Raw genomic sequence first — 23,973 nt, forward strand, 5'->3', positions numbered from 1 at the left:
GTGAAATCACCGGGCACTCCTTCACGACATGACACCTTTCACCTTAGTGAAAACAAAGCAAGCAAATCTTGGTGGTCTCAAATAAGAAGGGGGAAAAAAAAAGGTGCCCTATATTTAAAAATAACACCGAGCAGAACCCACAACCGAAGGTAACAGGGAACAGCTATCTGCACTGCTCAAGCCAGGTTAAAAGAAATCAGACCAAAATAAATACAATCCTGTCGTGACAACAGACTAAGTTGTGGGCCATGTTTTAAAGCGGTGGGCATCTGTTTCAGTAGGAGTTGATTCTGCTCTGGAGGGTGGACTCCAGCTGCCTCACCGGGGATGCAGGGGCCCCGTGAGACCCCACTGCAGGAAGGGCCCCTGGGTCCACCATATTCTTGGCGGGCTGACTTTTTCTACTGGCACAGTAAACAGCTCTGTCTCCTTGTGAACGCAGCCACTTATAAGGGAGCCCCAGCTGAAAGGACCAGCTTTGGACAAATTTGTCTCTTATTCCAAAGTCTTTAAATATCTGTAGCTTTAAAAGAGGGAAAACTGAAGATGATCCATTCCTGCTTCTCAGGAAAAGAACGGAGTCTGCTCTCCTTACAGTGAGACTCTACAATCAACACACACAGGCCTGTACACCCTACGCCTCTTTTTTCAGGTCAGGACTATACCCAACTAGCTCGTGATCTGAGCCAAAGAGCGGCAGAGGAAGCACGTATTCAGGGCTAATATGATGACGCGTGGCGCACGGGGGCAAGTGTTTGCACATGGGTTATCTCAAGTAACACATACGATCCCAGAACGGGATTCTGTGGGGACACAGGCTTGGGAAGCTCAGGCTCTCATACGAGACTCTGGCTGAGAGGGAAGGATGACATAGGAATCCCAGTTCCAGGGCCTCCCCAGGCCTGCTCCCTGCAGTCTTTCTGATCTGCTCTCCATGTCCGTGAACGGAAGTTTTACACATTCTCTAAGTGTCTTTTCGGCTCTAATATCCTGGAGCTGTCTGATTCAAGATGCGTACTCATCAGAAGCTCCAAAAAATCCCACGAGGGGGGCAGTCATATTTCCAAACTTAAGAGTCAGGATGTTCAGTCTGATATAGCACCTCTGTGCTACTTCCAGAATCATCTATCCATCTGGAAGGTGGAGGCCAAGTATTTCATTGTTTACGGAGATAACTGAAATAGAATATTTTAAAATGGGATGCCAGAGATGGTCTGGGGTACAGGGTGCAGGAGTGAGTACAGTGTGGACAGTAATGAAAGTTGAGAGACTTGGTCTTTAGAGTTCTTGCTCCCATCTTTCCTCTTTCATCAATTCTCTCATGTGGTGCCATGCACACCTTCTTGTAAGAGAGCTCTTCCAGGATGGTGTCCTATGAAACCTGTCCTTTCAGATTAATTTCCCATCATCCAAACTCAGTAACTCGGATTCCTTTTCTTTCATTCCTCCTAACTCTCCATTTTCAATGGTGTCTGACTGCTGATAGAGAAGAAGTGACTGGAATAATTCATGCTAAGGTGTGAATGGTCCATTGCTGACTCAGCTTGTGATCCCAGCTTTGCATTCTGAAGGAGTAGCTACTGAACCCAAACAGAATCTAATGGTCAGAGTTAAGGACTTATTATTCAGTCAAGTCTGAATAGTATACTATGTCCAAATAGTAAGCATATTTTTCTGCCCTGGCTCCCTTTCTACTGAATGGAGATGGTATTAATAGGATACTTTAAAGCTATGATTTCCAAACTTCTGATGGTGCATATCTATCAGATATAAGAAAATGAGCACCTACCCAAATCATTTATTGAATCCACATACATATGTACAATCACTGCGCCGATGTGCTGTTTACTGCAAACATATAACTTTAAAAGGGTGCGATAAAATTAAATAATACGTTTACACTACTTTATTTTAGCTGTAGAAAATGTATATTCTTCTGCTCTCATTCCAACTTGTGTTTGGAGTACAAGTAGTAAGGAGGAATATGCTTCACACACGTAAATTACACACCAAATGCTGAAAGAAAACAGCCAGTGAGCACCTCCTCTCCGCATGCTTCACCGTGGGCACTCAGGTCACTTTTCATGGTTGTCTGTGCCTGTCAGACGTACACAGGAAAGGAGGGGCAGGAAGATGGGTGAGGGGATCCGTCTGTACAGTGTTAATAACGTCTGATTTTCTTCTTTGATCAAAAGAGATAAAAAAGCTGTAATGGTTTCTTTCTGTAACCCAGTTAATCATTATCGTGGGGGTGCAGTCACTGCTCCGTGTGCCTTCGTTAACACAAGAGCAGGCTCGGATCCAAGTTTTGTGGAACTTGGGACTGTTACAACTTCTGGGGAAAGGAAACTCTTTAAGAAAAAGAGCACACACACAAATCTTACTTTTGCAACTTCTTACAAACTCTGTGATCCTGGCAACACGGTCCTGGGTCCTCCCAGAGTGGCTCTCGGGGTGATGGGAGAGGATTCTGGGGGCGGGGGGCCCAGCACCCCCAGCAAGGAGGTAGGAAATGGGTCTTCAGCAGACTTGAGGAGTCCTCTCTTGCAAATGAGGAAGCTTGGGAAAGAGGGCTATTCTGCAAAAAGCTGCTTAGAGGACTGGAATTTAAATTTCTTTCCCTGCTTGGCTCCTCTTAATGGGCTTTCATTCTTAGCAAACCCTGCCTTCTGTGCTCAAATGTTCAGAGAGCAATCCCTGGAGCACAGGACACTCGGAGGTCTGGCGCTGATAAGGACCTGAGCTCAAATGTTTAGATAACGTCAGAGCCCTTCGCCCTGGCTGCCGCATTCTGCTCCCTCCTAAAAATATGAGCTGTGGTCTCAAGATAGTGGTGCTCCTGGCTCGAAGAGGAGGATGTACAGCTTTTTGGTGAAGAACATCCTGGACTTACTAAAATAAGTCACAGTGTCAGCTCCTGCCCATTAAGGGGGCCCACTTTCCCTGGTCTTTGTGGGTGAGAAATTTGAGATGAAACTGGTCTTGCAGAAATCTCAGCCTGTCTCCCTTTTAAGGCGTTGTTTTCAACGCAAGATGGCAAAGGAAAAATCCAAGAGAAGGCCGTGGCTAACAGGACATTTACGGCCCTGAGAGCCCTGAAATGCAGGAGGCGGGGTGGGGGGCGGGGCTGTACTCGAAGCAAGGGTTGCGAAGGGTTAAAGTGTGCACTTGAATGCGGTGGACGGTAGGGATGCCCAAAAGCGATTTCACTAAAAAATAAAGCCACAAATCCGTTTCTCCCCTCTCTCCTTACCCCACGTGGGCACCTGGCAGGACGGCCTGCCTCCAGATCGTTCTCTTCTTACGGGCCTGTCCTCGACGTCTCTCCCGTTTCTCTCTGCGGCTCTCACACGCCCCTCTGCTCGCCTGAACCCGTCCGCCCGGACGCCACGCGGGGCCGCCCAGGAGAAAGCAGCGGCAGAATTCTTTGAAACAAAGACGTAACCACGGACCTGCGGCTCCGAAGGCGGGCGAGGTACACGCCACGTTTACCCAGCAGGCCTCGGGCGGCCCCAGGACTGGCTGGCTGGCTGCGGCCACGTGACTGGGCCGCTCGTGATCACGTCACGCGGCCGCGCACAAGCCCCGATCTGCGGCTGCGCGGGGAGGGGCCCCAGAGGCGGGAAGGCCGGGGGGCTGCGGGCCGGTTGCGGGCCGGGCTGGCCTGGTGGCGGGAAGAGCTTGCCGCCTGCGTGGTTTGGGGACCGATGCCCATCCGGCCCGCGCGGCCTCGTCGTGCAGCCCGGGCGGAGAAGGCCTGCGCCTGCCTGCCTTCTACCTGACAGGAGCGGATTTGGGGGCGCAGGGAGCCAGGCGTGCTGGAAAGAACCTAGAAGAAACCGGAGGAACCTTCTAGAACGTGTGTCTGAATGAGCTCTGGGAACACTGACCATACGGTAAGAATTCATCCAGATAAATTTTACTGTTTTACCTTCAACTCTTAAAACCTAGCTCCGAGGAAGGAGGTAGGGCTTTTTTTACGGCAGGCTGGACCCAAGCCACCCTGCCACCCTGAGTCTCGCCTGAACCCCCCTACCCGGACTCTGTCTGCATCCTGAGCCACTGCTCGTGAGCCACCAGATGCTAAGTGGCTTACACTGCTGGAGTCTCAACTTGCTCATAGATTTGTGGGGAAGTCCATACCTACAGTGTAAACTCCTGGCCCCAGGGCCCCACTCATAGAAGCATTTCGCAAAGGGGCCTGGAGCCTGTGACTGAGACACCACTGCCACCTGGTGGCCGCACACCCAAATTACAACCCCAAGGTTTATAGTTCCGGTTCTATTGTTTTCAGCAGGACCTCCTGGAAAAGTTGAAGATGTGAGCCTTGGGTTATGAAGCATTAAAACACGGAGGTGACAGGGGAAAGGAAGTAGTGAGTGTCAGGCCAGGATGGGGAAGTTGGATCATTTCTAGGGCTTCCGGATTCTGGGCTTCACAGGCCTGCAGCCCCTTAAAATGTTTGAAGTTCCCGCAATATCAAATGCACCCAAAACGAAGGAACTGCAACGCCTTCCAAAGACAGGATATCAGTCCTGTGTCTTCTCTGTCGTTTGGGGTGGTCTGTTTTACTCTTTCTCTCCATCCGCATGTCAAGTTGCCTTTTTTGTTTGTTTGTTTTTTAATGTTTAGATGTTTTTGAGAGAGAGTGTGTGTGTGTGTGTGTCTGTGACACAGCAGGGGAGGGGCGGGGGAAGGGTACAATCCCAAGCAGGCGCCACGTTGCCAGCTGTGGAGCCCAACATGGGGCTTGAACCCATGAACTGTGAGCTCATGACCTGAGCCCAAAGCAAGAATCTGATGCTTAACCAGCTGGGCCACCCACGCACCCTGTCAGGTTGCTTTCTCTGAGAGGGTTTCTTCCGCCTAAACTGACACGTGGACAACACTGACCTGATTCCACGCTTGCATCCTTGGAGGCACTCTGGCCTGTGCCCTGGACAGGTCTGGAGGGAGCCTGACTCGGAGCAGAAAGAACCCAGCAGAGAATAGAATACTTCCTCCCACCCCAGAAAGGAGCAGTTCTCCAAGACAGTGTCTTCTGTGTTGCAGGAAATCAGGTTAGACGATGGTCAACGAAGCTGAATAGCCAACGATGTCCATAAATAAACAGAGCCTCACGCTCCCGCCATTTTATACTTCGTTACTTCAGATGTCCCAAGGCCTGCGGTCTTACCCTTGGCGCAGCCGGTTTAGAGGAAGAGAGAGCCAAAGGGAAAGAAAGGGAACCGTGTCGTAGGTTTGGCTCAGCACTCTCTGTTTTACCAAATCCTTAAATGCTGTGGGCTGAAAAACCGAGACGGAGAGAATTTATACGTGACCTAAGTTAGAACATAAGTCAAGTCAGTATATATCAAGGACAGAATGTGGCCTCAGATCTCTCTGAACACAAAGAAGGCTCTTACCAAGAGTATCTTCAGCATGTTGAGACTGCGGGCTGCTGTCAGGATGCCTGACTTCTTCTCTGCACCTCCGTCCCTTCTCAGATGTCCTTCTGATGAGCTTCCCATGAAACTGGAATGTTCTACTTCATCTCAAGAACTAAGAGTGAGGAAGGTTCACAGACAAGATTGTGTTAAATTCTTCTTGTCCCTTTTTCCCAGTGTTACACGTGAACGGGTCCAGTGCGGAAGGAGGAAAGCCCAGCCAGGCCACAGGATTTAAGGATTTTCAGCCTGTGGATTCAGGAAGTAGAAGTCTTAATTTTTAGAGCCGCTCTGTCAGGCACTTTACAGCTTCCTCTTCTAAGTGCTAAGTGCCATAAATCTCTGGACGGCCGGTCTCCAAACTCACATGTAAACGGTCCTGCACACGAGCAGCAACGGCCACCGACACAAGTGAGTGACCCATAAATAAGGCTCACGTGTGGTCCTCGGCTGTCCCACTCCACTGTCCATCCACAGGCGCGGCCCTGGGCATCTGGGGCAGATGGCTGCACCTGCACACTTTCTGGGCACGGCGTCTGGCAGAAAGGGAGGCCCGATGCGACAGCACTGCTGCGGGCCTGCCTTCGTCCGGGTGCTTCTACGGTGCGGGCGGCCTTGACGACGGGTCATCCGAGAGTGGCCGTCTGAGGCTGGGGTCCCTGGGCAGCAGCCTCGGGGGGAATTAAGGGTTGGCTCTGAGCGGGCCCTTGCCCAGTGATGGTGATTTAACCACGTGAAGTGGCCCTCCCGAGGCTGTCTCTGTTGGCTCCGGGAGCGTGTGAGAGCCACTGTCTTAGGACCTGCTGCAGACTTGTCTAGGACTCCTGCATGAGGACAAGGTAAGCGGAGGAGGACCTCAAAAGAGAAGGTCGCGGGGCGCCTGGGTGGCGCAGTCGGTTAAGCGTCCGACTTCAGCCAGGTCACGATCTCGCGGTCCGTGAGTTCGAGCCCCACGTCGGGCTCTGGGCTGATGGCTCAGAGCCTGGAGCCTGTTTCCGATTCTGTGTCTCCCTCTCTCTCTGCCCCTCCCCCGTTCATGCTCTGTCTCTCTCTGTCCGAAAAATAAATAAACGTTGAAAAAAAAAATTAAAAAAAAAAAAAAAAGAGAAGGTCGCATTGTAAGGGGCAGGGGCCTGCGCGTTTTTTCCTGCAAAAGGCCGGATAGTAAACATCCAGTTTCAACTACTCAGCTCCTCCGCGGCACGGAAGCCGCCACACGCCATGCCCGAGTGAGGGGGCCCAGCTGCAGTTTGGTGAAACTTCATTTACCAAAAGAGAGGGTAGGTGGAATTTGGCGCCCAGGCCTACTCTGCTGACCCCCAGGACAGGAGGAGGAGCAGAAAGGCAGCCCGTAAGATCCAGACCTAATCCCTGTTCTGCCGCGTGCCAGATCTGAGACCTTAGATGTTACTTTTCTCTGAGCCTGTTTCCTCGTTAGTAAAAGGGAGTTCACAGTATCTGCCCGTTAGACTGCTGATGATGTACGCAGAGCTCCTAGCGTACTACCTGGCACAGAGTGGGCGGGCGGTAAATATAGGGCTTTCCATCCAAGTACCCGCAGTTCTGGGGGGAGTCCGGCCGTAGGTGCCTCAGTGCTCTGTTGCTTTCATAGTCTTTGATGGTCCTCTTTTGCCTCATTTGTTGGACCTGACTCAGAGCGAATGAAGTCTCTTTCACCCCATTTGTATTTTAAAAGTAGGTCTTTGCAAACTCACTGACATGTTATTTCAAACGGCCTGGCAGCATTCAGGGCTTTGTGGAGTCCCCTGGCAATTTGACTGCACCAGAACATTGCCTACCCTAAAATTTTTAAATTATGATGGAATGCAAAACAGATGTACCAGATCTAGGGAGGACTAGAGCAACATTAATTTGTTCCTTGGGAATGCCCTTCATAAGCACGTTTTGGGGCAGACATTTGTGATAAGAGCCAGGCAGTAAAAGATCCCAGCGTGTTCTAAACACTGCAATTTTTGCAATTTGTGTCAAAGAAGATTTGGAAGGCACAGATAACTGAAACAGAGCTGACTAAATTTATGGCTCAACCTTTCACTGAAATATCTGTGTTTGGAAGATGTCACTGATCAGAGAAATGAGAATGTGGATGGAAAAAAATTAGTATTCAGACGGGTGGAGCTCTGAACTATGACACTGATCGATACTTGGTTATTTAGAATATGAACTGGGGCCAAGTTTCTGTTTGGGTCTCTTCGAGGTGGCTGGCTTCACGGTGCATTGCAAATACCAATGTGAAAATAGAGTACTAAACTTAAAGTAGTGTTTTCAGAAAAACTGTTGAAAAAAAATTTTTTTAAGTTTATTCTTAAATAGGGATAGAGACAGAGCATGAGCAAGGGAAGGGGAGAGAGAGGAGGAGACACAGAATCCAAAGGAGGCCCCAGGCTCTGAGCTGTTAGCACAGAGCCCCACGCGGGGCTCGAACTCACAGACCACGAGATCGTGACCTGAGCCAAAGTCGGACACTTAACCAACTGAGCCACCCAGGCGCCCCCAGAAAAGCTGACTTTTATATACAAGGTTGTGATTTTAAGTAAGCTGAGCTTCAAAGTAGGAAAAAAATATATGGGTAGAGAAAAAGTGCAGTAGAGTAATAGTGTGAAGGCCACTAAGATATTGGCCTGGGGCGCCCAGGTGGCTCAGTTGGTTAAGCATCTGACTCTTGGTTTCAGCTCAGGTCATGATCTCATGGTTTGAGTTTGAGCCCGATGTGGGGCTCTGTGCTGAAAGCAAGGGGCCTGCCTGGGATTCTCTCTCTCCCTCTGTCTCATCTGCCCCTCCCCTGTTCAAGGTCCCTCCCTCCCTTTCTGTGTCTCTCTCTCTCAAAATAAATGAATAAACTTAAAAAAATAAAAGATACTGGTCTGAGAACTAGGCTGAGGCCACATTGTCAGCTATAATACATTACATCCTTGTGGGTCATATGATCCAGAAAAGAACTATTTGTGGCACAAGGAGAAAATTACTTCTTTCGGCAGATCTGAAATTTCATATCCCCCAAGATGTACTTGTTATACTTTTCCTTGTAAGAAATGAATCTGATCGAAATCTCTGACCCTATAGAGTTATAATCTTCTGGGTAAAACTGACCTACTTTTTATCTAATTCTATGCTACCACTTCTATAGAAAATGAACTGTGCCCGACAAGAAACGCGTTCTGTGTTAGTGCAGTTGTGCGTCAAGACGTGCTTTAAAATCAGGACAAGTGTTTGGCTTACGAAAAAGAGGAATGGCTCGCCAAGCCAGAATGTAAACATTTCCTGTAGCTTTGTTACTTACTAATAACTTAACGTTTTCTTGCTAGGTTTTTATTTTATGAACCAGAGAAGGAAACAGATTCCAATGGTACTAGGTAACAGTGCCGTGGAAGTTGTAATTCCATGATGTCGATGATGCACTGGAAGGTTGTGTCTAACTTTTTTGGGTAAAAAATAATAAAGAATGCATTCACTATGTTTTGTCCAAATGCAGTTGTTTGTGTGGTTGAGCTCATGCCGTGTGTAAGATTACGTAGTGTTTCCAAGATTTGTATTTTGAAATAATCTGCAATTAACAGCAAGTTTTAAAGATAGGGCAGAGAGGTCCTGTGTACCCGCACCCGGTTTCCCCCAACGGCTGTATCATATTTAACTATGGTACAATAGCAAAACCAGGAAACTGATGTTTGCAAGATGTGGGTGTGGGGATCTAGCCCATTTTATCCCGTGTGTGTTTTCACGTAACTGCCACTGCAATCCAGATACAGAACGGTTCCCTTACCCAGAGCACTCTCTCTTGCCGTTCCTTTCGTCCCCACCCCCCACCACTCCTTATCTCTGGCAACCAGTAATTTGTTCCCTGTCTTGGTCCTTTCGTTGTTTCAAAGGTAAGTGGAACCATATTTGTAAATGGAATCTCATGTCATGTAAATTTTTTATATCTTTTATAAATCAATATAATGTTCTTGCCTATAGTTGGGCCTTGTTGTTTCTTTGGAAGTGCTAGGCCCATTGATCCAGCAGTTCTGAGAAGGAAAGCCTGAGGCACAGTACATTTCTAATGGGTCTTTTGTCTCAAAATCCTTGGACTGGGATGGGGGAGGCAGCATCTCTAAACACAGTACAATATCGTGAGGTAGCCCACTCCCCGTTTTTGTTCAAATACAAAGGAAAGGTTACCAACCTGAAGTTACATAAGGGAAAAAATAGCCTCCGAAGATAGCAGTAAGAATCTGAGGGTAATGGCCCATTGTTTTCATAATTCTCCCAATTCTTGCAAAGAGGAAGGAACCCTTTCAATTATTAAGCTTCTTATTAAATTGAATGACCAGAAAACAAGTTAATGCTAATTGCGTCTTCTGGTTAGACCTGAAGTCTTGGCCATTGTTAACACCCCTCGATCATTCAGAATCATATCCATGTAAGCAAATTAATATAAATCCTATTCATGTACATTTCCTCCCTCCATCTCTCTTTTCTTTCTCCCTTTCCCATCGTCCATCTTCCTTAATTTTTCTCTCCCTTCCCTCCTTCTCTCCTTTCCTTCTTCCCTCTCTCCCTCCATCCTTCTTTCCTCCTCGTTTTCTCTCCATTGTATTTTTGTCCAATTTGCCTTTTTTCCCCCCAGAATTGCCCTTAGTTCCACAGTCACTAACATTTCTTAGTCCCAAGGGTAGGGAGAGTCACCTAGCCCAGTGCTTCTCAAACATCAGCGTGCCCACAAATGACCTGTGTGTCTTGTGGAAATGTGGATCTTATCTCAGGAGCTCTGGGGCAAGCCTGGGAATCTACATTCTTGACAGGCTCCTAGTGTGTGGACCACACAGAGAACAAAGACTGATGATGAGACCCTCCCCCACGCCAGCACCCTTGTGATGTTCACACACTATTCCTTTCCCTTCGGTGTGGAGAAGGCACCAAGGAGGTGGCTGGGCAAGGGTGGTGAGGTTTTGCGTTGTGGTGGGGTTTGGAGCTGACGGCCAAGAAAGAATTCTCGAAGACATCTTTGGTGCAAGCATATTGTATTAAAGCATGGGGACGGGACCCGTGGGCAGAAAGCATTCCACTGGGGTTGTGAGGAGTGACTGGTGATATACTGTGGGGTTGGGGGAGGGAAAGGCACAAGGGAGGCCTCCAGAAGGACTTTAATGTGCTAACGAGGACTCCTGAGATACCTGAGGCCCAGGGATTGGCAAACTGGGGGTTGTTTTTCCCTCTCACAAAGCATTGTCCTTAAGACAGTAGGGAGTTCCTGGAGATTAGGCTATTGATAAGATTATCCTTTTCTTATAATTTGTTAAGGTATTTGTAAACTGATGGAGAGTCTTATCCGTTTGACCATTTGTTTTCTGTCCTTCCCTTTGTCCTTGGACTGCCAGGAGCGCCTGAGGACTATGACACTTGTCCCACCTGGGGGTGAGGGGCGTGCCAGCTTGTACTTTGCCCTCAGCCTGCCTTATGGTCCCTCATCAAGGTGCGGTGGGGGGGGGTAGGAGCGGCAGAATTGGGGGGATGTGAGGGCAGAGAAGAAGCAGCCTTTGGAGGGTGCGCCAGTGTGAAGCAGAGGAGGGAGCATCTGGCTGGTTTGCTTCTCTCCGGGGTAGGAATCCAGCAGGCGACTGGCCGAGGGGATGAAATGAACAGCCAGGAGACGAGGCCTTCACGGAACTCTGGGTGGGGACCCCAGCGCGTTCTCTGGGCTCACACGCTGCCAGCAGGTTGGTGGTCTCCACGTGTGCACTTCCCATTGTTAACTCTTCTAACCATTCCCGGATCCCTCCGTGGGACCCACAGACGTCCAGTCGAACCATCTTTGAGGGGTTAAAGAGACATCTTGTCCATTAGGATCGAGAGTTTCTCCATTTGAATGCAGACTGCCCTCCATGATTCATGCTGAGGTCACTTAGAGAAAAGAAGAAAGACTGAAAAATCCAGCTGGCTGTTGCCAAGGGAGGTATCAGTGAGCCACCCGGTGCGACCACCACAACTTCGGCATGAGTTTCTATTGACTCAGCACTTGGTTTTCTTCGTGCTGCTTGGATTATGCTGTCAGAGGCCAGCCCCCCCCCGTGGCACATCCAAACTGGTGGCAGCAGGCACAGCCTGTGACATTTCAAGTCCACGTGACAGACCAATACTTAAACTCCGGAAATAGAAAGTTGTCTGGACGACACCCCTTTCCCGTCGATACAGTGATAGCGTCTTACGTTTCTTTACCGTAGGACTTCATATTCGCCTTTCTTCATATTAACAACACAACCGTGTTGTGGTTGATGCAGTTTGCAAATGATTATAAGATAAACGCATGCTAGAATGATTATTTTGCTCTTTTTATTATCCCGATAGTAAATCTGGGCCATTCTTGACTGGTGCAGTAGAAACCGGGCAAGATGAAGAAGGCGCCAAGATTTGCTCCTTTTGGCTGCTCAGGATCGGTGCTCATGAGGCCAAGACCCCAGGCCGAAATTTGTTTGTTTTTTTTTTTTAACTTTTTTAATGTTTATTTTTTTTTTGAAGGAGAGAGACCCACAGAGCGTGAGCAGGGGAGGGGCAGAGAGAGAGGGAGACACAGAATCCAAAGCAGGCTCCAGGTTCTGAGCTGTCAGCACAGAGCCCGATGTGGGGCTTAAACTCACGAACTGCGAGATCATGACCTGAGCTGAAGTCGGACGCTCAATCGACTGAGCCACCCAGGCAACCCCCCACCCGCCAGGCAGAAATTTCTTATGGGCGCTGTTCCCGTGTTTTCTGGGACAGTTAGAATTTCAGATACTCTGTTTTGTTATTTTCATCCATTCAAGTTTGTCAGGTGTGAGTGTCCGTTTGTTATAGGACGTCTTCTCCAAGGATGCGTGCCCCTGGCAGAGGGGCCCGTGGAGAGAGTGTAGACAGATCAAAGCAAGTCTGTCCTTAACAACTTCAGGGACGTCCCAATGGTGTATCCATGGTGCCATCTTCTCATGTGAGAGAGAAGTTTGCAGGAACATGTGGGTGAATGGGATATTTCAATAGTAAAAAGTGAAGTAAAAAAAACACTTGGATTCTGGGTGCTGGGTTTTTTGGTGTTCTTTCCAATATTTTTGAACTTAATTCTGGGACACAGATTACTTGGAAACGTTTGATCCTTTTGGGTCTTGCTTTGAAGCATCGTTAGGCTGAACGGAAAGAGTGCCTGGTTCAGGGCTAAGGTGCCTCGCTTCCGGGATGGTAGCCCCAGAGTAGGCTCAGTGCCCCCTGCACTGTGGACATGAGCCAGTCCCCACTGCGGGTGAGCTCCGGGAATCTTCCGTCCCATCCTTTCCAGTGGTTCTTTCTGGGCCTCACCTGCGTGTGCTCGTCAGTACCCCGCTGAGACTGTGAGGTGGGGCCTCCACACCCGTGTGTGTGTCTGTCCTCTCTGCCACTCTGACCTGGGAATTCTGTGCCTCAGTCTCCCCGACTTGGCATCAGGAGGACCACTGGGCGCTGCTTGGGCTCTCCCTCCTGGCACTGCGGCCACCCTGTCTCTTCAGGCAGTGAGCCGAGGGCAGTGGTGGGACCCATCTTCGCGCACAGATCTCTGGCCCGTGATGCTTATCGTCCAGGGTCCGAAAACCCTTGTTCTGTGTGTCTCGTCCAGGTTCAACGGGGAGGCTGTGCCTGGGGCCCGGGGCTCTGTCCCAGAGAGACGCTGCCCTGCCAGTTCCACCCTCGACCTGCTCAGGACCATCCATGTCACATTCTTTCACTCTTCTGTTTTTACCTTGCTGTGTTTCCGCTCGATTCTGCGGTGTACCGCGTGCCACCGAGCCCCACGGTGAGGACACGAGTTAGCCAGGCGTGGAGCTCGTGTCCACAGGTACCAGGATGGGCACAGAATGGGCCCTGTCTTCCCGGGGCTCCGAGTCCAGCCTTGGGGAGTGAGTGTTGGGGGAGGGCCAAAGAGCAAAAGTAAGGACTCCAGTAGACACACGACCAAACGGTAATCGGATCGTCTTACAGAAGAGTCGTGTGCAAAGTGGTAGAGCCTGCGAGGAAAGGAGTGAAAAGTTCCGGGAGGACAGGCACGCCAGGGACCGTAGAGGGCCTGGGGGTTTAACAGCAGTCCCGACAAAAACCCGGGAGTGATCGAATCTGGCCGTACCCATCCCCCTGTGTCCCCTGCTCTGGCAGAGTTACAGAATGACCTGTGTCCTCAGCTGCACGCGGCAGCCCCGTGCGGCGCTCCGATGAAGCCGAGGAGTCAACCTTCCCCAGGTCTGTATCCAAATCCTGACATCTTGCCGGGTCCCAGGTCTCCACGTGGCGCCACGGGCATTGACCCGCAGCTCCAGGCGCACATGGAGAGGAGGCTGGCAGGGGGCTCCTGGCCGCTGACTCTCCCATTTGGGGGAGGGAGACGCGGCCGAGCCTCTTTGCCCCCAAACCCGGCCTCGTGAATGCTCGGAGTTCGGGCCCACATGATGAGCAGTCGTCCTTCTCTGTGGATTGGTGGGGGCTGGCTTGAACGTGGGGGTGGGGAAGGAGCTCAGGCGGTCTCTCCCGCACGGGGCAGCAAGGGAAACTGAGGCTGAAGAGTACAAGTTTGCTAGAGGTCCAGGGAGGAAGTGAACGAGCACCCACGTGGAGCCGTGACCTCATGAGAGAAATGAAAAGGTGGCCCAGAAGCAAGGGTTGTCTCAGTGCTGGGGCGGCTCACCCCCCACCCCCCCCACTCTGCACCGGGGCTGGAAGTCAGGGTCAGGGTGCCGGCAGGTTGGCTGTTTTCCGGACTTGTGAAAGGCCGTCTGCTTCGTGCCTGTGTCCCAGCTTCTGACCGTCTCCCGTGACCCTGGGCTTAGACAGGCTTCCTGACCTCTTCCTTCTTCACGTCTGTGTCCACAGTTCCTCCTTTAGCAAAGGCACCGGTCATGTGGATTAGGGCCCACTCTAGTGATCCTATTGAGACCGGATCACCCCTGTAAAGACCCTGTGTCCAAATAAGGTCACATTCTGAGGTCCTGGGAGTTAGGCCTCCAACATATCTTTCCTGAGGGGCTCAGGAGACAAATTCAGCCCATAATGGAAATATAAGAAAAGTGTGAGATCTACAAGAAAAGACTGGTGTTGTGGCTTCAGATACGAGGCTGAGAGGTTTAGAGATTGCGGAGAAGGCTCCAGAAATCACCAAAAGCCCTTAAGCAGAAGAATGGCAAGATTGCGTCTGCGTTTTAGAGAACAGCCCTGTCCTGAACGGGAGGCTGGAGCGGGGATGGCAGATGAGAGGCCATTTCACCGTGTAGACCCCGATCCGATGCCGAGGGCCCGGAGATGGGCAGTAGCAGTGGGAATAGAAAGCAGGGTGGCGCGTATTTTGAGAGGGATTTTATTTGATGGTATTGTATTGTATTGTATTGATTTGATTTGATTTGATTTTTTTGATTATTCTATTCTATTCTATTCTATTCTGTCTTGTCTTATGCTTATTTTTGAAGGAGAGATAGAGCATGAGTGGGGAGGGGCAGAGAGAGAGGGACCCAGAATCCGAAGCAGGCTCCAGGCTCTGAACTGTCAGCACAGAGCCCGATGTGGGGCTCAAACCCATGATCCGCGAGATCGTGACCTGAGCCGAAGTCAGATGCTCAACTGACTGAGCCACCCAGGCACCCTGAGAGAGATTTTAAAAGCACGATAACTTTGTCTTTGCCAAAGATGGCGAAGGTGGGCTGCCCAGAGGTGAGGCTTCAGGAGTTTCAGGAGTGGGGGGCTTGAAGTGCATCGCAAAAACATGTCCCAAGGCCCGGGGGAGACAGGCAGAGAAGAGAGATGGGATGCATGGTGAGGGCAAGCAGAGCCAGGAGGGTGAGAGCTGGCTCCCCCTGGAAGGGCTGCAGGAGGTGAAATAGAGACCGTGCTCCCGGGTCCTGCTAGAGAAGGGGTGGTGTGAGGTGAGGACTTAGTTTAATGTCCCTGGAAGTGCTGTGTTTTGAGGACACTTTTTGGAAGTCACACAAGTTTTACCCCAAAATAATCTGAAGCATATTGTGAGCGGTAATTTGATGTGGTAACCTGGTTGGGTTGTGGCCCAAATATCTGTGGCCCAAATATTATTCTGAATGTTCTGTGATGGTGTTTCTCAGATAAGATTAACATTTAAGTCGTTTAACATTTGATAGACTTTGAGTAAAGCAGATTTCCCTGCATTGTGTGGTGGGCCTTACCTAATCAGTTGAAGGCCTAAATGGGAAAAGACTGGGCCTCTGAAAAGAAATTCTGCCAGCAGTTGGACTCAGCCTGCAGCATCAACTCTTGCTGGGTCTCCAGCCTGCCGTCCTACTGCAGATTTTGTACTTCCCAAACCTCACAGTCATGTGAGCTGTTTCCTTAAAATCACTATCTGTATACATACACTATCTGTTGGTTCTATTTTTCTAGAGAACCCTAATACACACATCATCTTGGTTGCTTTTAAACGTAGTTCTGTTTCCTCAGCCCAAAATGCGAACATGGGTTAGAAGTTGTTAAAAAGCAACATTTTTTTTTTTTAAAAAAAACAATACATTAAAAGTATGTTTTGGGTCGTCACATCTTCTTTGTCTTCCTGTAGTTCACAGATGCTCCCCCAGTGGAGGCCCAGGATCCCAGGGAGAGGGCGAGAGCCCTGAGCTGCTGAACAAATCCTTTGGTTGAGATGAAGGATCTGTTTTCCACGCACCCGACTTGCTCACTCACTGAGGGCAGAATTGGCCGAGGGTCCGCACGTCCAGCTGCTGTCTTTGACCTCTGCCTGTCCCGGGAAGTAGGCAGAACGCAGCGAGTGGCCGTGGCGTTCAGCTCCTCTCGCTGAGTTTCTACGGAGAGGACCTCAGAATAAGGAGGAAAGGCAGGTACGTCATTTGGAGAAAGGACACGGTCACACCGGAGACGCAGTGAGCCTACCCAGTTAGACGGGTAAGTGGGACAGCAGAGCACATGCACAGCGAGTAAAAGTACCTCCCGGGCCTGGCCAGTAGGAAGGGCTGGACAAGGTGCTGGAGACAGCGCGGAAGTGGACACCATCTTCTGAGAAACGTGTCCTCCCTCAAGCCGGGTGAGCCGTGTAGACCAGATGTGACCATCACGTGTGGACCAGACGTGACCTTCACCGTGTGGACCAGACATAACCATCACTAGCTGACTCTCCCCTTCACACTTGGATCTAGGATAGCTGGCACCCGCTTGAAAAGTACAAGGAAGCTACTAGAAAGAGTAGAACTCTTCGCACTTCCATTTGGAACATTTTTCAGGTAGCTAAGGGTGGTGATGATTCATTTATTTTGTCTTTAAATTCCCGGTAGTTTAGAAAAATTTGGGGAAACCTGGCAAACTAGTCACAATCAAGTAGCGGGTGGACAAGCACGTGGTGACAGTGCAGCCGTAAGACCTGAATTTTAAAAGTCGCCTCATTCTCAGCTGTGCGCACAGCCCTGTCCAGAGCCCTGGACATCCATTTATGAGCACGGAGGTGCCAGGGTTACTCGTTTCTTCCCTTCTGCTCACGTGACTTTTCTTCAGCGAAGTGTATGGAATTGTAGTAAGGAAACACCGAGTGGATTACAGAAGCCGGAAGCATTAGAAAGGAGCTCCCTACAACGGGCACCGTTCTGCATAAACACACACACGACCGCTTCTGCACCCCCGAAGGAGGCCCCTCGTGGCTGGCGTGCTCTGGAACCCTGCTTCTGGAAGTTTCCCCATCACGGATCTGTCCGCAGCAGCGTTTCTGTGCGTCCCGGCTGGGCAGCCCAGCGTTGGGTTGGACCTGGACGTGTGGCGCAGACAGTGTATACGGCTCGAGGCGAGGTCTCTGGTATGGCTGCGGCCACTTTGAGTCTGGGCCGTGACAGATCTGAGAGCAGAATTAAAATCGCGGATCCCTGGCCTGTCCAGAGGCCTGTCCTGGGCCTCCAGCCTGCCTGGGTGAGGGTGACGCCCTGGTGCACACAGTGGCCTCCGAGTCAAGAGGCGTGGCGGCCCCTTCATGGTGGTTTCTGGCCCAGATTTTCACCCGAATTGAGCCAGTGCTCCCGTGTCTTCATGAAGTGCACCTGTCTGGGGGGTGTGGCCGGCAGGCTCTCCCAGGGTGTTGCTGTGGTTGGTAGTGAACAGTCCCGGGGGCCTGTCCCCGCGTCGGTCCGTGGGTTGCCTCGCCTGGCCTGGCGGAGGTGCGGGAGAGCTCCAGCAAAGCCAGGCCATCTGCGCAGTGCTCCCGGGATTTGTTGGACTCAGCCTGTCAGATCTGGACATTGACCGGGGGTTTTAACTCCTAAGAGGTAACAGACGGTCCCGAAAAGGGTCCTGTGAACAAGCCTTCTGTACTGAGGTCCTGGTGCCAGTGGAGGTGGAGGGGACCCGGTAGCGATGTGGGCTGAGGGTGTGATGGCTTGGGGGTCCCCGGCAGACAGAGTCCTCCATCGGGGGCACTTACGGGCACAACTCTGCATCGGGGACACGTGAGGGCACATCTCTCCATCATGGGCACCTGTGGGCCCGTCTCTCAGTTGGGAGCTGTGACTGGGGGTTCAGACGTGGGGTGACATCTATGTCCCTCTCTCCCAGGACCACACGTGTGGGATCATGCTCTGTGGTAGGTTTACTCAAAATTTAGGGTTGCATAGATGGGATTTCTCCTCCATCTGAAAATAGCATGGACAGCACGAACACTAGAAACCTTTGTTAACCTAGTTTACTCGGAGATACCATTTTGTTGTAAATGTTCCCAGTTTTAAACAGGCGGTCCTCTTCTGTATTTGGGAGAAGGTTTAAGTTCATACGCGAACCAACCCCTGAACAAGTGTACGGCCCTGCTTGCTAAAGCGTGCGGCCCACGTGGTTCCCCCCCCCCCCCCCCCCCCCCCCCCCCCCCGCCTTGGAGACCTCCACCAACAGGTAGTCTGTTCCCCGGGACACCAGCGGTCTGCCTTCTAGGGGGCGCCTCGGGGCAGGTGGTCCCTCTCGTCACCCGGCCGCCTGCCTGAAGGTCCTTTTCTGGTTGGGTAGCTGTTGCTCACACGGCAGCCCTCAGAAATCGGGTCCGCTTTCTTCCAGATGTTTCAATGCAGCACAGCTCAGCAGTGGCCCGCCTGCGGCCCCTCTGAGGACATTCGGACTGATGCCATCACTAATGTGGCTCCGATCTAGGGCTGGGCCAACTCAAAATAGCTTAACATATGGACGCCTCATGATGAGCCTGTGAGGTTAGGGGGTGGGAGGGTTGGGCACAAGTAGTCGCGAGGGGAGAAGGTTCCAAGAGAATCGTAAATGATTATAATCTTTTGAATAAGTGAGGTGTTGTTCTCTAGGTTGGTGTGAAAATTAAGTGACAACCTCAGAAATAATAAAAGAATTTCATTGCCCTTTTCTTTTTTAAGTGTTTTTTTTTAAATGTTTATTTATTTTTGAGACAGAGAGAGAGTATGAACGGGGGAGGAGCAGAGAGAGAGAGGGAGACACAGAATCCGAAATAGGCTCCAGGCTCTGAGCGGTCAGCACAGAGCCCGACGCGGGGCTTGAACTCACGGACCGTGAGATCATGACCTGAGCCGAAGTTGGGCGCTTAACCGCCTGAGCCACCCAGGGGCCCCATTCATTTCCCTTTTCTAATTTGGAATTAGGATTGAAAACGTTTTTAGAGCATAAGACTCTCAGCAAGAGGTCTGTACGCAGCTAGTCTACCTTGAGGGGCTCCTGCGTGGTGATGTTCGAGCTCAGAACAGCCGGTCCACGTGGTCAGGAAGCACCTCCCTCAACGAGCACGCATCCTGCTAGAGGCCCTTCCTGTAGGGCATGTCCCGGACCTCCCTCTTAAAACGCGAGTGTCTCCTCAGGCAGGCCGTCATACTGTCATCAGCATCGTTGCCACCTCACCATGACTCGGCAGATGGCTTTTCAGTCTGTCGGTTCTCTGGGAACGGCGTGGGACGCAGACTTGCACGTTGTGTTGGGTGTGAAACACCGAGGAATCGTGGTCTTAAGAGAAACGGAGGTGGAGCGGAGCCTTCCAGAAGCCAGAGGGAACTTTAGGACCTGGGTGAAATCGCCACCACTCTGTGCTACACAGGAAGGCTGTACCCGGAGCCACAGACGGTCGGGACGAAGGGACCAGTGATCTTCCCACCCTCCTGTCACGTTATAGGCAAGAAGAGGGGACACTTGAGAAAGGAGAGTGACAGCACAGGCTAGTGACAGCTCGTTGACCCCTGGCACGTCTCCTGTTTGCTTGCATGTTTCGTTGTTGTTGTTTTTTTTTTCTGATTAAAAATTAGACGTTTCTCATTACAGAACATTTGGAGAATACAGAGAAGCATCAAGAACAAAATCAAGGCCATGCGAAAGGGGGTTATCCAACGGAGACTGCAGTGTGGAAGGGACCTTTCGGAGCAGCAGAACGGGCAGTGTGGAGGGTCCAGCTGGCCCCTCTGTCCTCCAGGCCCCTCAGCGGACCTCGCTCTCTGACCTCCCTTCTACCCCATGGGGGTTGTTCTGCGGCATCACCTCTGTTGCTTCTCCACAGTCAAGGACGGAAGGAAAGTTCTGTCCTTTCTCGGTCCCGCGAGTGCTGCTCACTCCTGTGCTCGGCAGGTCCGTCCAGCCCACAGACTCGGGAATCTTTCTGGGGCACTACTAACCGTACCCGTTGTGATGGCCACTTAAAAATCCCCACAAAAGCGTCCTTAATTTCAGAAAACGTCCTGTAAGTTCTCAGTTCTAAGATAGTTTTGTAAGAGGAAGGCGCAATGGAAATGATGGAAATGTTCTAATCCTACTTTTTAAAGCTGTGGAATCAAAAGAATGTCTTCTGCACAGCCCTTTAAATCCTCCAGAAGGCCCTATGCCAGATTTTCCTGAGCGGCCCATTTTAATCGTGGACCGATCGAGATTTTTAATGAGTTTATCTGGAAATTGCCGGGGCAGCTTCCACAGATTTCCCAGCAGCGCTCCTGCCAGAGGTGATGTGGATTTACTGTAACTGTTGTGCTTTGTGGAATAAGGTGTTTCACGTGAAAGGAGGTGAGTTAGAATCTCTTGCTTCGTTTCCGGCCTGGTTTCTTGCTTCGTATTCCTCAAAATGAAGCCGTCAGTCTCAATAGGATGCAGCTCTACCTTGACTCCAGAAAAGCTCTGCTCTAAGTACTTCTGAAGTTCTGGTATGATCTTCTCTTTTATTTCTTTCTTCTTGCCCTTGAGGTAGATTTTAGGCATTCCTGTGAAAAGAAATGTTTTCCATCTTGAAGCATCGCATTTAGTGGTAATTGTCGAGTGTTACTCCAGAGAGTGCCTTGCTGTGAGAGAGAGCCACGCGGTGTGTGAAACACACCCCCAGGTCCCCTTGGGGCGTGTCTTGTGCTATGGTGGTGGAGGGGAGTGGAGGGGAGCGAGTATCTTTACTTCCGTGATCAAGGAAACGGAATCCTGTCTGTCAGAGGAGATTAGGGAATGATGGTCAAAGGTGTGGACCCGATTAGATTTTACTAGTGTCCCCAGCTATTTCTTTCTTTGCCCTTTGCCCTCTTTCGGGGTGGGGGTGGTGAGGGGCTGCTTCTATACAGGGTCCCTCTTCTCCCTGCCGCTAGAAGTCTTCTGTGGAGCAGGGGACCGTGAGGTGCTGTCTGCACCCAGCAAGGGCTCTCCGCACCCAGCAAGGGCTCTCCACATAAGGGACCCAGAGTACTGGCCGGAAACCCTAGGCAGCCTCGGTGTCCAGGGTCTGGATGACCTAGCAGGACTCTGGCGGCCTACAGCTGGTGCTGGCAGGGCCCGGGAGGAGCTGCAGGCTGGCCAGGGTCAGGCTGACAGCAACAAGAGACCTTCTGGAAACTGCTCTAGAAACCACTCGTGACAGGAAAGGCGCTCCAGGGCTCTGCCTTGGTCGGGGCCCCCCGATCGTGACCCAGCCTGGTGAGGTGAGTTGGGCTTGGCATAGCAGGAGCTGAGCCAACTGCTGACGCCTTGAAGGACCACACGGTGCTGAAAGCTGCATTCAGTTTCTAGAAGCTTCGCGGCGTGAGCCACGGGTCTTCTGCTCCACGCAGTATCTTCACATGTTCTCTTTTCTGAACGTGACTCTCAGCATCTCAGAAAACAGGCCAGGTGTTAATTCTCATACTGGCAATGGAGCAAGAGGCCGGCCCCGTCGAAACCCTGGCTGGTCACTTCGGCCTCGAATCGCCAGTAGCGCTTTTGGCTGCGGCACCCACTCCCATTTTTGTAGCTGTGTTGTTGGTGATGATGACAATGATGGTGAGATAGACACAGAAGTTATCATGGCAACCGCTTTCAAGTGTATGGTTCGGGGCATCCCATTCACGTTAATGTGCAACCGTCCCCACCGCCCATCTCTAGGACTCTTGTGAACCCCAAACTGAAATGTTTGCTACCTTGTTTTTTGAATTTTTGAATTATCCTATTCTGTGTCTTGCCAAATAGACTGTCCGTCTCTTGAGGATAGAACAGAGTGTGCACAGGTCCCATCGTGTGTCTCACACGTAATCAGAGCTCCAGTACGTGTTCGGTGACGCCAGCGTGCAGCTTTATGGTAGAGCCTGCTTGTTTCTCAGCAACCTTTTTTTCTCAGCCTCCTCACTCACGGACCCCGGTTTATTAAAATTAACCACAGCTCTCAGATGGCAGGTGATTGGATCAGGACTGGGCCCCTGGCCCAAGAAGGACCAAATATAGTCTTCACGGCCTGGGATTTGGATTACTTGAGTACGTGCCAGGAAACGTAACATTGAACTGAAGAGCTGTGGTATCCCTAAAATTGCAGATAGAGGAGAATCTGGGATAAGATGCAAGAGAAAGAATGTGTGTGTGAGAGAGAGTTCGTGTGTGTGTGTGTGTGTGTGTGTGTGTGTGTGTGTGTGTGTGTGAGAGAGAGAGAGAGAGAGAGAGAGAATGTGAGAGTCTGTTAGAAAATGTGTGTGAAATTAAATGCGTGAGAGACTGTATAAAAGAGTATGTACACATGTAGGTATGTGAGAGGGTGTGAATGTGTGTGAGAACTGTGTAAAATGGAATTGTGAGAGTGTGGGAGAGAATGAAAGTTGTATAAGAGAATGTGTGTGTGCAATGGCATGTATCTGAGAGGATGTGTAAGTGGAAATATGTGAGAAAATGTGCGTATGAGAGACTGAGGGTGTGTGCGGGAGAGATCATGTGTATTGTGCGTGTGAGAGAGTGATTGTGAGAGTGCCTGTGGGAGAATGTGTGTGAGACAGAATTATGTGTTGAATGTGGGAGAGAGAGGATTATGTAAGAGTTTGTAAGAATGTGAAAAAATGTGAGATACTTTGTGTGCATGTGTGTGAGATAATGTGGATGTGAGAAAATGTGTGTGAGACTGTGTGTGGTAATGTGTGTGAAAAGGCGAGTGTGAGGTTGTGTGTGTGCAAGAATGTGTGGAAAAGAATGTGAGAATGTGTGTGCAAAAATGTGAGAGTTTGTTAGAAAACGTGTGTGAAATTAAATGTGTGAGAGAATGTGTGTAAAAGAGAATGCAAAAGTAAGAATGTGAGACAGAGAATGTGTGTGTGATAGAATATATGAGAGACTGTGTGTGTGACTGAAAATGCATGTGAGAGCATCTGCATGAAAGGGAATTGTGAGACTGTGTGAGAGACTATGAGAGTAGTAGAAGAGAGTATATATGTGCGATAGCATATATGTGAGGATGGGTGAAAATATTTGTGAGAAAGTATGTATGAGAGACTGATGGTGTGTATGTGACATGATGTGTATTGTGCATGTGAGAGAATATGCGTGAGACAATTGTGTGTTGAATGTGAGAGAATTGTGAGAATTATGTAAGAGTATGTATTTGAGAATATGAGAAAACGTGAGATACTATGTGTTTGAGAGTGTGTGTGGTAATGTGTGTGAAATAGGCTGAGTGGGGTTGTGTGTGCCAAAGTGAATGAGAATGTAGGAGAGTTGTGAGAGAATATGTGTAAGAGGGTGCGTGTGAAGGAATTTGAGAGTGTGTACCAGAAGGTGTGTGGTAGCCTGTGTGAAAATGCTGGTAGGAGTTGTGAATGTGAGAATTAAGTGTAAGTATGTTGAAATACGTGAGAGAACATGTGAAAGACTATGTGAGTATAAGTGTGAGGATGTGAGAATATTGTGTGAGGGTGCGTGTGTGTGATTATAGAAGAGAACGTGAAAATGTGAGAAAATATGTGTGAGAGTGTATTTGAAAGAAAGTTGTTAGAGTGCATGTGAAAGCACAAGAATGTGAGAGAGAGTATGTGTGGACAGGTGTGTATGTGAGAGAGTGGTCATAATTGTGCGTGAGAGCAAATGTGTGTGAGAGCGTGAAAATATGTGTGAGTCTGTAAGGAGATGTGCGTAAAAGGTGTGAGAGAACGTGTATGAGAGTGTATGTGAACAAATGTGTGAGAGAATCGTGTAAGGGATTGTGTGTGAGAATGAGTGTGAGAGTATGTGGGAGAGTGTGTGAGTCAGTGGTTGTGAGGTTGTGAGTGAGAGAGAACACGTGTGAGTGAATGTCAGAATGCATGTGTGAGAATGTGTATACGAGAGTGAGTTTGTGTGTGAG

At 50.1% G+C, this 23,973-nt stretch overlaps 1 long non-coding RNA gene across 15 annotated transcripts in view; it reads left to right on the top strand.

Moving 5' to 3' along the window:
* The first annotated feature begins 1,323 nt into the window (after positions 1-1,323).
* Positions 1,324-23,973, top strand: part of LOC109493526 — a 45,469-nt gene continuing 22,819 nt past the window's right edge. For 6 of the 15 annotated variants that reach the window (XR_006587760.1, XR_006587756.1, XR_006587762.1 and 3 more), the window contains exons 1-5: positions 1,325-2,505; positions 3,274-3,896; positions 5,053-6,265; positions 15,988-16,666; positions 19,701-20,566. This is a non-coding gene — a long non-coding RNA (uncharacterized LOC109493526). Of the gene's footprint in view, positions 2,506-3,273; positions 3,897-5,052; positions 6,266-15,987; positions 16,667-19,700; positions 20,567-23,973 lie in introns of those variants that run through there. The other 9 variants (XR_006587759.1, XR_006587757.1, XR_006587763.1 and 6 more) reach the window with 7 other exon arrangements.

Source organism: Felis catus, chromosome D3, assembly GCF_018350175.1.
Source record: "Felis catus isolate Fca126 chromosome D3, F.catus_Fca126_mat1.0, whole genome shotgun sequence".
Classification (NCBI taxonomy): domain Eukaryota; kingdom Metazoa; phylum Chordata; class Mammalia; order Carnivora; family Felidae; genus Felis; species Felis catus.